Raw genomic sequence first — 17258 nt, forward strand, 5'->3', positions numbered from 1 at the left:
AGGTAATCTGTCAGCATATTACAGTCAACATCAGTTATTTTACGGGGTATAGGCGTCCCCCACATATTCGGTGGTCTACCAAAGATCACCTCATACGGGGATAGCCCTGTTCGAGAGTGTGCTACCATTCTCATGTAGAATAGCGCAACTGGTAAGGCTACTATCCAGTCCACACCTTTTTCCTGACATATTTTGGACAATCTGATTTTTAAAAGTTGATTATGTCGTTCCACGAGACCTGCTGCCTCGGGGTGTCGGACACAGTGGAATTTCCACTGATATCCCAACAAAAGTGAGACATGTTTCATTAATTCGGATGAGAAAGGCTGGCCGTTATCTGAATATACAACACGTGGTAAACCGTACCGTGGGAAGAATTCTCGAACTAGCTGCTTGGCAGTAGTCGGGGCAGTGTAATCTGATACGGGATACGCCTCTGTCCAACGGGAGAGAGCGCAGACAACTACGAGGACATATTTGAATCCTCGACAACGTTCCATCTGAATATAATCCATCTGGAGGACTTCAAAAGGATGGTCAGGAGGCTGAAATCCACCCTGCTCTACGGGAACACTCTTTCCTGGATTAAACTGACAACATATCATACAGGTACGAACTTTTTGTTTAGCTGCTGCTCGTAAATGTTTATTGAACCAAATGTGCTGAATGCTGTCTAGCATAGCCTTCTCTCCTAAATGTGCTGGACTGTGAACTGTAGCTATAATGGCTTGAACCATGGAATCAGGGAGAAACCATACAGATTTCTCTTTCGTCATCCATCCTTGATCTGTCTGGATCCCTCCTAGTTCAGTCCACTTCTTTATTTCTTCTGCTGTGGCATGTGTCTGTATGTCAATTACATCAAGTGTGGGATCCTTAATTGTCATACACTGTGTTGGTGTCTGAACTATTGGCTTTGTCATGTCGGATGTGCGATTCTGAGCAGTCTGTTTGGCTGTTCTGTCAGCTAAATCATTGCCTTGAGAAATGATATCAGTAACCTTCGTGTGTGCTTTACATTTCATAATTGATATTGCAGTCGGTAAATGAATCGCGTCTAACAGAGCATGAATGAGGGACCCGTGTTGAATATGTGTTCCATGAGAAGTTAAATAACCCCTCTCCCGCCAAAGCACTCCGAAGTCATGTACGACTCCAAATGCATAACGTGAATCAGTATATATGTTGACTTTCTTGTCCGCGGCTTGAATACAGGCTTGTGTTAGAGCAACAAGTTCTGCTGCTTGGGCTGACAAAGTATCTATACAATTTGTCTCAATAACTTCAGTGTCTGTTGTGACTGCATATGCGGCAACTAAATTTCCTGTACTTGTCCTCATACACGAACCATCTACATATAACGTCAGGTCTGGATCTAGCAATGGAACGTCTGTCAAGTCTTGTCTAGGTTTCGTCTTTATTTCAATGATTTCAACACAATCATGAGCTAGTGGGTCTGTTCCAATTACAGGTAATAGTGTAGCAGGATTCAATGTATTACACCGTCGGATCTCTATGTGTGGTTGAAACAATGTCAGTTCATAACCAGTAAGTCTTGCTATGGTCAAGTGTTGTGTTTGTGTTCGGTTCACAAGAACCTCTACTGCATGTGGTACTTGTACTGTCAATGGGTGTCCTAATACTATGGCATCGCTTTGTCTGATTGCTAAAGCTGTCGCTGCCACTGATTTCAGGCATGCAGGCAAAGCCTGAGCTACGGGATCTAATGTACTGGAAAAATAAGCACATGGCTTGCGTGATCCTGCTTGATCCTGAGTGAGTACTGATAAGGCAGTACCTTCGCGTTCTGTAACAAAGAGTGTAAAATGTTTGCTATAACATGGTGTTGATAAAACAGGTGCTTGACATAAAGCTTCCTTTAGGCTTTCAAAAGCTTGTGTATGTTCCTGAGTCCAAGGGAGAACAGTCGATGTGGCTGCCTCCTGTGTGGTTAACTGAATGAGTGGTTTTGCTAGAAATGCGTACTGAGGGATCCACTGTCTACAATATGAAGTGAGGCCTATAAAAGCCCGCACCTCCTTTTGTGTCTGGGGTATTGACATGTTAGCAATTAACTGGATGCGATCTGGTGTAAGCTGCCTTCCCTCCTTGGACAGCGAGTGACCAAGATAAATAACTCGCTGAACACAGAATTGCAGCTTAGAAGGGGACACCTTGTGCCCCTTGTCGGCTAGGAAATGTAAAACTGTCAGAGAAGCTTTTTCACATTCTGGCTCGCTTCTCGCGGTGATCAGCAGATCATCGACATATTGAAGCAGTGCTGTATTGACTGGCATGTGGATACTGTCAAGTTCTCGTTTCAGTGCTTGGCTGTAGATGCTGGGGCTTTCTGTAAATCCTTGGGGAGCGCGTGAGAATTTAAAGCTGCGCCCATTTAAACTGAATCCGAACAAGTATTGGCTTTCCGGATCTATTGGGACGCTGAAAAAGGCATTCTTGAGATCAATTACAGTAAAGAATGTTGCTTCGGAATCAATTGCTGTCAATAACGATGATATATCAGGGACCACAGGGAATTGTGGTACAATACACTTGTTTAGTTCACGCAAATCAATAACCAATCGGTACACTGGTGGAGCAGTAGGATCAGTTCGTTTAAGAATCGGAATTATCGGTGAATTACATACATTGGAGTCTGTTTCTACAACTACTCCCTGGGCAATTAGCTCATCAATGATTTTCAGCAAAGCCACTACAGCATCATGCGGTAACTTGTATTGTCGCATTCGTGGTAGTACCACTCCTGCTTTCAGTGTGACTCGATAGGGTGTAATGTTCATGCAGCCAACATCCGTAGGGCCTTGTGCCCATAGATGTACTGGTAAAGTCTGTAGTCGGGGATCCATGTCTCTAGACACATAGTGACCTTTAAAATCACGTAAAAACAACCTTACTCCTTCCGGAGAACAACATATTATGGCTCCTAGTGCTTTCAGAGTTTTAATTCCTAACAGATTTTCTGGGCATGATTTAGTAAGCAATAAATCTGTAGTTCGTGTCAAAGGTCCTATCGTAAGTGGTAGAGGCTTTGATACTTCATTAACAATAGGTTTTCCCGAAAAACCAAGGGAAACATTTTGAGAGCCTGAGAGGGGTGCCCCTGGAACTTCACTACGTTTTATAGTTGTTCGACTTGCCCCTGTATCGAGTAAGAATTTTCTATCTTGACCTAATAATTCACTATGTACATAAGGTCCTTCTTGATCTACAGGAATCTCGATAAGTGGTAAGTCAACTTCCCTCTCTAGGCTGGTTCATGCGTATCGCTGGTATTCAGGGTATTCATACTGTGCAGTCTGATACAGTTGTCGTGTTGCGGTTTGTGTGGCAGTAGCAGGCAACGATGGTGCAGCTGGCACAAACTGTATGGGTTGCTGTGAGGCTGGCATGGACTGTTGCTGAACTGGCACGGACTGTCCATGCAGCATAGCTCCTTGTTCATTCTGATCTTGTCTAACTAATCGTGGTCTCTCCTTTGTAATGCCTGTAGCTATATTACGTTTCAGGACTGGACAATCGTGTACATGATGGCCCAGTTGTTTACAGTAATTGCAGGTTCCTTTTACAGGAACTGCAGAATCACCAGAATGTGTCACACTCTTTTTGTGACCATCTGCTGGTACTGTCTGAGAAACTAGCATTTTCATTTTTGTATCCTTCATGCGTCTATGCTCGTGTTCTTGTTCATCCCTAATTCTATTGTGATGATACTGTAACATTTGTAGCATTTGCGACGGAGTGTTACTTTGCCAGGTACTCTCGAATTTCAATATTCTATTCTTTACTGGAGGTAATGCATTTTCCACTAATTTTGTCACAAATAAATGTGGATATGAGTCACTACTTGCTTTTATACCACTATTTATACCAAAACATTTTTCAAATCGAGCATAATAATCGCTTGTGTCTTCATCTTGCTTTTGTTTGCAGGCTGTGATTGCACCCCAATCTTCCTTTTTTTGTAGTTAATAAACGTGGCAGTACCTGTACTAGTAAACCTGGTAATAGTTTAACTTTATCCCCGAGCCCCGAACCTGCAGTTCGGCCCCTTTCTTCCTCTGCTAATGCTGTCCAGTCTATCTTTTGGTCTCCCACTTCCCACTCTTTTTCTTTCAGTTTTTCAAAAATGCCAGCAGGCAAAAGCACCTTTAATATCGTCATAATATCAGGAAAGGTGTACTCTCCCATCAGTAACATGTCTTTAATTTCTCGGTGGAAACCCGCTGGGTCTTTATCATGGCTAGGTACTACTTTCTTCATTTCTAATAATTCCATTTTTGATATGGGTGTGTAAACAAATACACGGTGAAACTCATTGTCTTCGCCTTTTATTGGGTGCACTTCTCGTAAAGGATTTTGTCTATCCATGTAGTACGGTGCTCTTTCTCTGGGGGGCAGGGAGAGAGAATCTGGATTTACAAAAAGGACGTACTGCTTACGTGACACTAATATCTCTTTAATTAGCTTGTTACTAGAACCTCTCCATCTGTACGTAAGTAGTTCCGTTAATATATCAGGTAAAGGACCAGGGTCAGCATGTTGGCTCTTATATAATATGAGGAGTTGCTGAATCATATAGATTCCAGCTAAACGTTGTTCATCTGTACTGAGATTGAGAAACGTGTGTGCTACGGTCTCATCACCATATTTTTCAGGACTAACGATCCAGTGAACGGCTGATCTGGCTAATTCTTGCTCATCCATGGAATCGAGGAGGTGGTAACCCCTTCGTTCTCGTAGTATTTTATCTGCGGCTTGAAACGAATGTTCAGGAGACTTCAGATTTATTACAGGCGTTGGATACGTTCTGCTATTATTTGGACATACAGAATGTATGGGATCAGAAAAACATCTAGTATTTTCACAGGATCTTCCTCTGCCTACATAGGCTATGGTCTCTGACTGTCTTGCAGAGTCCCCTGATTCGGACACTTCATCTTGCTCAAACTCGTCTGTTCCCAATCTTTCTGCATGAATACGTTCTATTTCTTTACGGATTTTTCGGCACATGGCTATTATACAATTTTGCTTATCGTGTCTCCCTTCTGATATATTCTGACTCCATCTTGTAAGAGTAAGCATTACGTTCATGTCTACCCCCGGACGATCTTGATTTCTGATCACACAGTTTATGAGGAAACGTAACAGTTCCCCCTGTATTTCTACTTTCTGGAATTCCATAGCTCTGTTAATACATCCTGGATCTCGTCCTGTTTGAACAAAATGATATATGTTATCCAGATGCGTAGTCATCCCTGGTAACCTTGCTAAATACTCTGCGGCTCGCCTAATACGTAATGATGCCAGGACCATTTCATCCTCTTTACCAACCACCGGGTCATATCTACAATTTACAAGGAGTTCCTTAAGCGTACGTTCATTTACGAACTTAGGTGTACGTGAATGTGCTGACTCTTGAAAGACAAGTTTATTTATTCTAGGTGGTGTAAAAGTACTGCTAGCACCTCCCGTGGCCCCATCTGGGGCGTCGGGTGTGAAAGGGTTCGTTGAACGTGACACAGCAACTATGGGCGTCGATACCCCTGTAGAGTCGACTGCGGAAACAGATGCGGAAACAGATGTGCTTGCCGAAACTTGCGTCGGGACTTGCTGTTGCACGGGGACAGATACCTGATCCTGACGTTGAACCCCTCCGCCAGACGGTCTATGTGGTGTGGCGTTAGCATACTCGGGGGCTGCATCATCTAGATATGAGGAAAGGAAAACGTCTTCTGCGGTTCTGGGACGCCCTTTTGGATGTACCTTAATTGGAAATAATGGGGGTGGCAAGTCTTTTGGTATCTCTGGAGCAGCCTTAGGTAATCCTTCGGCTAGAAGGGGATACATACCATTCATAAGAGCATTACTTTGTCTATTTACTTGTTCTGATTTCACTCGGATACCTTCCTCAATTAATAGATTTTCTTGAACTTTATTTGAACTTTCTTTACTCCTCTCTTCTTGTCTACGTGCTTTTTCTGTTCGTCTATGAGATTCTTTACGCCATAACTCGATAGCGTCTTTCTGTGACTGTCTGACCTTTCTTTTCCATAACTCTTCCTCCACTTTCATGATGCACTCTGCATCCCAGGTTCCCGCTATGGGCCACCTTTGACTTTCCGGTAATCCCTTGGTATAATCTACCCATAGATCAAGAAACAATATGGCATCTATGCCATGTTTATGGTACATGAAATGTCCTGGAGTGTCTCTAGGAGGAATAGGAACTGCTTCTTCAAGCACCCCTTTTCTGGTGGTAATCTGTCTTAACTTCGAGAAGAGCGGCATATTAACAACTGATCTGATACTTACTCTTGAACTTACTTAATACGAGAAACACAATAATGAACAGTGAACAATGAACAGTCATTCATACCACAATATGCAAGACATTTTCTGAATACTTTAAACATTAAACATTAAACATTTAATAATGGTCGACAATGATGACAGTCTGCTTAACTAATCACCACGCTGAATTCTTGACAATAACTGAATACTTCGGAATACTTGATATACTGCTAAACAGTACATATACACTGCTAAACAGTGCAGACCGGATTTGTGTACCCAAATCCGTCTTGACCGGCACAACCTATGTGCACGTCAACATGCCTCCCCGGCGATGGTACTCACCGAGTAGCTCCTTGAAACGGAAGGCCTCAGAGAATGGACAGGACTCGATAACTGCGGACATCGGACCCTCTGGACGTCGGAATTTCGGAAAACCTGGTGGGCCTCTGTATACCTCGGATCTTGCTCTCTCAGCTAGGCTCTGGTCGGGATACTTCGCACTTCTCACCGCCTCGTCTGGGTTGATCGCAGCCTCAGTCGCCCCCGCTTGACCGGAGGGAGCTTACAGGAAATCCTGCTGGTACGCGTTTATGGTCCGTCCAGCTGTGGCAGGAGACCGGGCCTGCAACGCACCGCCGGCGCGTGAGATGAGAAAGTGTCCCTGTTCGGGCGCCATTATGTGGTAAATAAAATAAATATTACCTGACTGAATTTCGTACGGAGTCTTAAAATAAAGTAAAATAGCTCAAAATAACAAGAGGCAGAATCCGTGGTATAAGAGGTTTTCTAATGGGCTTTATTCCATTCAAAATGGCCGACTCGAGTGGCGGCCCTCAGGTTCCGTCACCACGAAGGTTCAGGAAGTGAAGTACAATAACTTATTAACAGACATACATTTTTATAATAAGTGCATTACAATGAAACGAATGTAGAAGGCGTAACATTTGATAAGAAAAATGACGTGACAGTGACATAATCGAAACTAGGCGTAATAAGGAATAAAAGAAACATAATTGGCTTGCATTATCAGACATAGGTGGATCTATAAGATAATACTTGGCATAGATGCGCGCGCGGCAGCATGACGTGTAATTGACGTGTAACTAGGGGGTGAAGGGGACTTGACATTTAGCTCTACATGTGGAGACGAGAAGTCTGGGGTCAAGTCATCCTAATCCCAAATCATATCTAACATCCTATGTTTAAAGAACTATGTTATCCACAAGGAAGAGACTCTCGGACAGAATCTATTCTATACTGACTATGTGCGTGTACAAGCGTCTAAGTGTCTATATGAGATGCGAGGGGCAGAAAACTTTCCATAGCAACAGGGCTATGAATCACTTGCATGAAGACAGAGAAGCCTGGCCTTTTGCTTGGTAACTGGAGGAATGTTTACTTAAACTACTAGGCAAGAATGCATCGGCTGAAGAGCAAAATAGATAATTCGAAGGTGAAATACAACTTCTTGGCAGACAGGCGAAAACTAGCCGAGGCAGGCACCGTTAGCTGCACAGGGAGTAGGACAAAGTTCATGGATACAGATGCGAGCTCAAGCTGAAGCTGTCAGAGACAGAGAGCAGGGAAAGGCTTTGAGGACAGAATCGGGCCTACTCGCCTGAACTGTAAAAATGGAGTAACTTGGCCATATAAAGTCGGTGGCCTTTTATACTTAGGAATCGAATATCCAGCCCATTGATGGCGGATCTGACAGAGAACATGTTGACGGTAGACACACATATGTTTGCGTCTTAGAAACTGGAACTGGAGGGAACATACATGTACTTGTAACATGCATATAGAACCGTTGGGGTCCAAGATAGGGGACATAACTGACCAGGAAAATCCACATTTCCACAGAAGGAGAAGCACAGCAAGATAAGGGGGGAACTAAAGGACAACCCTTATGGTTGTTGAAATTGCCCTCACCCACTAATAGTGAAATGCTTTATCATAGGGCTGCTAACGCACCCTGGTGCAGGCCAACACTCAGGGTGGAGTGCATGTTTTTAGAAAAGATAATCAGAATATATTTTTTCCATAAGGGAACCCTTTTTACAGAAAGAAAAATAATTAAAACTGCCAAAGTAGGTAATCTTTTTACTATGGGTCCCCCCTTGGCAATATTATAAATGATCTGATATATTAGAGTGACGATGTCTCTTTTATCCTGTCTGCTTGTATCAACATATTTTGGCCAATTCCAATGGCCATTTCAATGGCCTTCCTCTGGATACAGATCCCTTATACTAAAGTCCCTCCTAGTAAGTAACTCAATGGTAGGAATAAGAATATAGCAATACTTGCCCTTAGCAGACATACTCAGATACATACCTACAAAGATAAAATATATCCTATTATTAATGATTCATCTTTCATCCATCAGGATCCCCCTCAAAGATACCAACATATGTCACACTGTGACTCTTTTACCCCCATGAGACACCCAACATGCGGTGAAAAGTAATACACTCATATTTGCTACAAACAGAAAGAAAAAGTTGCTTTCCTTCCTTGAGTCTCAATATTGATTCTCAAAACCCAGGGACAGAGTGGGGACATCGGCCAGTAGTCACACTCTAAAATGATAAACAAGAATCTAAGACATATCCTTCTCTGGTGACATTTTTTTGACGTCTTTGTCATTTTTTCATATGAATATATGAACTGGAATCTCTCATGCCTAAAGGTGCTGCGGTATCTAGTGTGATGCCGTCTCTTACAAAAGCAAACAACCCTTGCCTGGTTACAATTACGGTTGTTCCGCTCTATCATGCGCGGGGAAACCATCTTTCATTTTCTCTACACGGGAGGTAAGGAGGTGTGAGGTATGGTGGACCCAACCAGGGATACATGGGGATAATATAGAAGTGCCTCAATGAAGGGGAGAAAAATTCATGTACGTGGCAGCCATATTTTTGAATAGGGAATACAGGCTTCCTCGTCAGAAGAATATTACTCTACACAAAAAAGCAGGTGCCCACTTGGCAAACCTTCACTGCTGTGAAGGTGGCCACTGGCACAGAATCTCCCTGTAAAGCACAATGATCCCCATTAGGCAGGTCGCGATCTGCAGATATGGATGACTGACCTCCACCAGGCACGAGGATGATATGGCCCCAGTCCTTCAGGCCGCCACGTTCTAAACGGGCCCCTGTACCTTTCTAGTTTTCCCTGGGATTTGGCATAGATTCTAAAGGGAACAATCATTTGGACGAGATGATGACCTGTTTGCTTATCAAAGGCAAAATATTTGTCAGAATTAACTTCCATACTGGTATATAATATTTTAAAGCCCTTATGCTGGCCTAAGTATTATGCTTAGTAATCTGGGTAGCAGAGGTTTGGAGATCAGATGCTCCTAGTGGCAGTAGGGTAATCAAAAGTTAGATTCTAAAAGAAGCGCCACCCCCACAGCTGCCTTTCATGTACAGATGGGCCTAGTATAAGGCGGCCAATGATGCCATGCTGCCATTATTTTTAATTGTATATTCAGTGGGTCAATTGAAGTGAACAAGAGTGGATTTGTTTGTTAAAAGAAAAACCAGAACTGGAACACCGCGAAGTTGGTTACATAAAGTCAGCTTTTAACTTTAGCCAGGTGGCTACATCTCCCCTCGTGGCTGCCAAATGAATAATGACCTCGAGCAGTGAACTACAATCTACGATGCAATCACTATGGAGTTGTGTCTCTTCTGAAACACCTGTGTAACTAGGATAGAAACAATGCAAATTCAGCCCATGTGGGTCAGCTCCACTAGAAGGATGGGGGGTTTCTTAAGGGTTTCACGCCAGCAGCAGCGCCAACGTATTCACAGGCTGTTTGATTAGGACACGTTTCCTCGGTACTACCCTCTGAATGCATCAAATTGAAAGAGACAGTTTTACTATTCAATATTCAATGTAAATTGCGTTAAATGGCAGCACTTCTATAGAGCTTTCTGTGCCTCTGAGTCTCTCCCATTAGCCAGCAGGTAGGACCCAAACTTGCACTGCATGGGTGAGGATAGGACGCTGAAGCATAGTATTCATGTTGTGTCTGATGCCCAGAGACCGTGCTCTAACCCTGTTGCAGCGCCGTGCAGTAGCACTTGGTACAAGAGAGAGCCTGGGGGGTGGCTTTAAAGGCAGCATATTCAAGCCACTGTCTTTTGAAATCATCTTTGGCACCTTTTAGGAACTGAGGGGCATATTAACAATGGCTTTATCTCCGCTTTTTTGGCTTTAAAAGCCAAAGAAGCGGAGATAAAAATATTGCCCTATCAACAACAGGGTGCTAACATGCAAAAGCGCATGTTAGCACCCTTTTTCACTACCCTTCCCTTTGCATCTCTAATGAGATGCAAAGTGGGCGTTCCAGAGCAAAATAATAGGCGACATTTCTCCTATTATCAAGCTTCACGCTAACCCTGTTAGAAACAAAAAAAGCAGCGCTAACCACGATTAACGCTGCTTTTTTACATCTGCTAATTTTCAGATTTAGCCATGTAATCCAATGGGAGGTGGATTACATGGCTAAATCCACCATGGGCTATCAACAAGGATATCCCTTTCCTTGTAGTTTTATCGCTGCATTACCAGCGATAACCTCCCAAAATGCCGCTATCGCTGGATTTTTTTATCGCCTAGGCAGTTAGCGTTGTTAATAACACGATAACCAGGCGATATTATCCAGCGATAGCGGGCGTTAAAAAAATTACCGTATGGGCCCTTAGCGTTAATTTTCCCTGTTCCTTGTTAATATGCCCCTAAATCCTTCGTCAGATTCAGTGCACTCCACGTTTTCAAATACTTCTTGTTGATGTATAATTATCGGTGTGCTTGTGGGGTGTACCACCTTCTGGTCATAGGTGTGCAGTCTTATGAATAAACCTGCACTCTTCCTTCCCTGGACAGTGTCGCCCCCAGCACTACTCTTGCAGCCCAGGAAGGGTTTCCCATACGCTTCGTGCTTGTTTTCTCTAAACTACTCCTTGATGATATGGTGCACATGACACTATAGATTCTGCAATTCTCAAAACTTGTCTTCCATGAAGTTTGCATTCCCCATACGTTTTGACATATTTCAGTTAGCATTTATTTAAACAAGATACTATTTATTTCGCTGTTTATCGTACCTTTAATTTATGCTATTTTGTTTTATGCATTTTTGGTCAATACCCCCGATGAAGGACCAACTAGGTCCGAAATTGATTGGAGATTGATACGTTTATAAAAGCAAAACTCCATGGAAGACAAGTTTTGAGAATTGTGGAATCTTTATTGTCACGTGCATATGATAAAGGATAGACCATACAATCAAGGACTAAGTTAGAGAAAACAAACACAAAACGTGAATTGAAACCCTTCTTGGGATGCAAGAGTAGTGCTGGGGGCGGCACTGTCCAGGGGAAGGAACAGTGCACAATTATTCACATTTTAGGAGATCCCAAGACTTTATCGCTGATGTTAGCACCGGTGGCTTTGGCAATCATAACTGTTTATGTAGGTGAATTTAAAAAGGTTGGAATGGCACAGTATAACAATGTGCTCTGGTAAGTTTTATGGCGAAAGTTCAACCTCTAGACATGCGCTTAAACCACCAGAAAATCATTTTATGGAGCTGTCCCAGGAGCAACACGAGGCCAATCTCAGGAGGCACAGTTAGACCACTCACAATGTGGAGTCCACTCAGGAGCAGTAAGGAGACCATATCATAAAGGTAGAGTTAAACCACCAGTAAAATACTTTGCAGAGTTCAACTCAGAAATAATCTATTTGTGTAAGGTTGCGGTGTCGTATGTGAGGCTCAGAGTGTGTGCTCCAGGCTTGGTGTGGTGACACGTATCAGAGTCTCAAGCATTATGCGGAGTACCAAAGCAGTGTGAGGGTCAGATTTTGGCAGAATCCAATGTGCTTTGCTCTTCTGAATCCAAGGTGGTTTATCTGATCTTCATTCTCCAAGTGTGTTGCAAGTGGCATGTTTGTACAGGGAAGCAGCGCCCACTAAAAGGTTTGGGTGGGGACTACACAGGCACGATAGAGTCATGCAATGTTTTTGGGAAATTAGGGTGCCTATGCTAAGGTGCCTATGCTAATCAATCAGCAACCTTTTCAATTATGCAGAGAGCCTGTTGATAATTATTCTGATCAGTGGTTTTGTAATCCAATAATGCACAGCACATGCCCCAGCACACACATATCCATACATACAGACAGAACAGGGCCTTTTGGACAGCCCATTTAAACCATTGCTAGCCTGCACTTCAGCTGGCTTTCGGCTCTGGCTAAGAGGGTGGTATATCCACTTTGATATAAGCCCAGCACATATTGTAGATGCAAACATCACAAAGGTAGGTACACACATGCACACAGTTTTTACACCCACCAGTGTTTTCACCCTTTTGATCTCAGTGTTTATTCCACCCTCCCGAGATTCACTCCACGGGCTTGTCAGTTGCTCAACATTTCTTACCAACCAACTTTTTAATGTTTTTTTGAGAGCCAAGGCACAACAAAGTGCTACTGTGTCACTCCCTTAACCCCTTGGCTGCGGCAGGAATTCCGCCGCAGCGCTGGGGGGGTTTTGGGGGCAGCGCGGTGGCGCTGTGCTCATGACGGAGCCACTCCGTCATGAGTCACGGTTGAGCTGTGCTCATGACGGAGTGGTTCCGTCACGACTCCACCCACTGCGCTAATCGCCCGCACAGGCGGGGAATTAGCACCGCGTGGGCGGAGCGGCGGCCAACGGCCGCAGCATGACGGAACCACTCCGTCATGAGCACACGGCACCCGTGGCTCATGACGGAGCGGTTCCGTTATGAGCGGGGAAGGGGTTAAATTTAAGTGGTTCCATCCACTTTATTTTTATTTTTACTTCATTGTTCTAAATTGGGTTTCAGCCATGGCAAATTGGTAACGTGGTAACAATAGCCAATATAGTTATTAGTGCATGATAAAACGTGCACACATATGTCGTGGAGCATGTATATGCATGTCCCCTGACCCATATGCACTCAAGACGGACAACTTAGAATTCATAAAAACTATTCCAAGAGGACCGCCAAATTTGCCTAAGCATACACATGCATCAGAATGCATGTGCTGTGACGCACTGGCAGCCGCTTTGACTGTTTATTGCAGCATTTCAATTAAACTGATGGCAATTTAAGGCAGTAGATCCACACTCACTAATTGACTTTGCAGGTTACTTGCTTTAATTATACAAAGGTGTACCTGTGGCAGTCTAATTCAAATGTGATCCAAGCACTTCTGGATTCAATGCTGCTAAATGTATATTCAGGTGCACAATATTTTATTGATTATGCCTCTAAATGAAAAATCTAAATATTATCTAGTCCTTTAAAATACCTAGTATATATTTTGTTTAAATGTATGATAGTGACTAGCACTGTCCCTTAACCTTGGTAGCATACCTGGGACAGTACAGCCTCCTTATTTACAATAGGTATTGGAAGTTCATGGGATGACTTTTTGATGCAACCCGAAACATACCGTTCCCCTTAGGTCTGGCATTAACCAAGACCTTTTGATTTTACCGAATTAATATGTATAATATGCTAGCCACCCCTGTTCATCCATTGTTCTGTAAGGGCAGCCTTATTCAGTCACTGGCTATCTTCCCGCTGACTGAAATTATTTAACCCTTTCACAAGGAACACATCCGTACACAAGGTAGTTCTCTTCAGCCCCAGTGTTTTTGCTTTTTCTTAATCATTACTTGCCTTTGTTTTAAAGCCTGATGTCATCACTGGAGGCTTCAGCACATTTCAGCTTTATCAGTTCCTGTCTCCTGTCAATGCTGTTGTAAATTCCCTAGTTTATCTGACTGCTACTTTTCCACACCGTACCAGCAGCTCACATGTATTCTGAATATTAGCTCATGAGGGTACTCTATCTGTGCAATTATGTCTGTCTGTCATTCCTTCTTTCTGTCCTTCTTTCCTTTCTTTCTTGCCTTCCTCTTTCTTTCTGGCCTACTTTCTTTCATTTTATCCTCCTTTTTCTTTCTATTTTACTTTCTTTCCTTCTATTTTTCCTTCCTTCTTTCCCTCTGTCTTTCTCTTTTCTTTGTTCTTCCCTTCTTTCTTACATTCTGTCCTGTGTTCATTTCTCTCTTTCTTTCTCTCTTTCTTTCTTTCTTTCTTTCTTTCTTTCTTTCTTTCTTTCTTTCTTTCTTTCTTTCTTCTTTTTGCTTTCCTTCCTTCTTTCTTTCTTTCGGTCTTATGTTCTTTGGTTTTTTCCTTTCCTTCTTTATTTCCTTCTTTTCCTTTTTTCCTTCCTTCTTTCTTTCTTTCTTTTCTTCTTGCTTTCATTCCTTTCTTGGTTCTATTTTCAATCTTTCATTTTTTTCTTTCCTTCTTTCTGGTGTTCTTTCTTCCTTCTTTCATTCTTCCCTTCCCTCTTTCCCCTTCTTTCTTTCTTCTTTCCTCATGTCTTTTGTTCTTTTATTCCTTATTTCCTCCTTCCTTTTTACCCTTCCCTCTCTCCTTGTTTTCCTTTTTTTATTTCTTGTTTTTGCCTACTGTCCATCGCTCTTTTCTTCTTACCTTCCTACTTTAGTCCATCTTTCCTTCTTTCATTCCAACTTCTTTCATTCTGTCCTTTCCTTCCTATTTTTACTTTCCGTATTTTATCCTTTCTTTTGTTCTTTCCCTTTTTATCCTCTCTTTCTTTCATTCCTTCTTTTCTTTGGTCTTTTTCTACTGCTTTGTTTCCTTTAATTCTTCCTTCTTTAATCCCTTCTTTCTTTAATTTTTTCTTTCTTTTTCTTTCCTTCATTCTTGCTTTATTTCCCTCGTTCTTTCTCCTTTCTTTCTTTCCTTCCCTCTTTACTTCCATCCCTATTTCATTCTTTTTTTTTCTTCCCTCTTTTTTCTTCTTTCATTCTGTCTTGCCTTCTGCTTTTCCTTCTTTCCGTTTTCCTTTTTTTCTTCTTTCCTTTTTCAGTCTTCCCTTCTATCTTACTTTTTTCTTTCATTACTACTTTTCATCCCTCTTTTTATATTTCATTCTTTTATTACTTTTTCCTTTCCTTCTTTCATTTCTTCTTTCCTTCTTTCTTTCTTTCTTTCTTTCTTTCTTTCTTTTCTAATTCAATTGGATTTTTAAAATCTGTTTCAGCCAAGACTTTTCAGTTTTTAATCTATGGGGCTTTCAGACAGATTTCAACAATTAATCTGTGCTTTTGTTGTTTAATTTTGTATTCCACCTACTCCATCATGCATCAAAGGGCAATGCATCAGTCCACTTCAGCCCTTGGCGGACTTCACTCAGTTATGGTTTGCTGCCCTTTCACAAAGGGCACATCAACACCAAAAGTAGTTCCACTCAGAGCAAGTGAGTGCTATGGCAATACGTGCTTTTTTGAGACCAAAACAACATGCTTACCTTTCGCCAATGTTTTTGTTCAGATTGTTGAGGGCCCAGCAACTTCCTGAACAATAAAGTTTTGTAAAAACCATGGCTAAACAAGAATTGCCATAAGGTGCTCAGCTGACACCTGGCCTATTGGCTTTGATAATGCTTGATTTTAAAAAGAATTTGTTGCAGTGTTTATAATAAGATTGCTGTTTAGAATGTCTTTCAGTTTTTGTCCTGATGAAGAACCTGTGCAATTAACTTCATTTGTGGGGTCAAAACATTGATATCTCTGACAGGCCTGGCTGAGACTATTCTTAATGCTGACCGGTGGGCGCCGCCGACCCTAGAGGGAGGGCGGCTAACCCCCCCCCCCCATGGCCGGCAGACAAAGGGAACAGCAGCAACAGGGTGCAAGAGCATGCCAAGGAAAAGGCCAGTGGGTGACCAGGAAGTTTGGGTTCAAAGGTCCCAATCAAGAAAGAGGGGAGTGGTTGCAAGCACGGCCTAAAGGCGACCGGGATTAGCAGTCCCCAACTTTGTCACCAAAGGTAATTGATGCCGCCACTACCTGGGATGCCAGTGAAAGGAGAACAAAATTATGTTCATCCCTGGAGAAGAGACCTAATGGGCAGAAGAAGCATGGACGTTTGTGGGGTGGGGATCAAAAAAGAATCAAGAACACACATGTCCAGACATACTGGCACCTGCAGCCAGAACAGCAGTACCTTGAAGAAGGTGGCAGCAGTAGGCTTCACAGGGGCACTTTGAGCCAAGACAGTGGTGCTTAGGGGGAGCAGCCCAGCCAGCACTTAAAATCATCTGACCGGGAGCTCCTCCCTTGCATTATGATGGCCAGCCGGTCAGGTTTTGCACCGCTGGTGAGTTTGTGCGGACGATGGTGCCCCCGAAATGTTGATGACATCACAGAGTTGTGATGAGCAATGGTCGGAATCAGTGAGGCTTCTGTTAGTAAAGACAAACTGGGTGGTGGGCAGCGCATGGTGGCCTCAGGTTATTTCCTTGCGTAGACAATATAGTTAGTCTGGCTTGGGTTAGATCTTGTAGATGCAAAAACAACAGTTGATGGACAGAATGCAGAACAATGTCATACATTCACCCTGGTATAGAGATCTGGGCCTAAATCCATCGTTTTTTTGCTCACCATGCCTTTCCAGTTTGAACCCAGCCATATGCAAATCAGTCTTGACCCTGTGCCTCATGGGTGATAGTCCAGCCCGAACTGCCAAGCCAGGTCCTCCCTGGACTGGAAACAAGCATTCTAGGACAGGTTTCGGAGTTTCACCCCTCTTCAGCCAGGATAGCTTGATTCCAGTGGCATGGAGAGCATGTGACCCACGTCTGGGCATACCCGTCCCACTCGGGGAGACAAATGCAAAAACAACAGTTGATGGACAGAATGCAGAACAATGTCATACATTCACCCCAGTACAGAGATCTGGGCCTAAATCCATCGTTGTTTTGATCACCATGCCTTTCCAGTTTGAACCCAGCCATATGCAAATCAGTCTTGACCCTGTGCCTCATGGGAACAGTCCAGCCCGAACTGCCAAGCCAGGTCC

Source organism: Triturus cristatus, chromosome 4_1, assembly GCF_964204655.1.
Source record: "Triturus cristatus chromosome 4_1, aTriCri1.1, whole genome shotgun sequence".
Taxonomy (NCBI): Eukaryota; Metazoa; Chordata; class Amphibia; order Caudata; family Salamandridae; genus Triturus; species Triturus cristatus.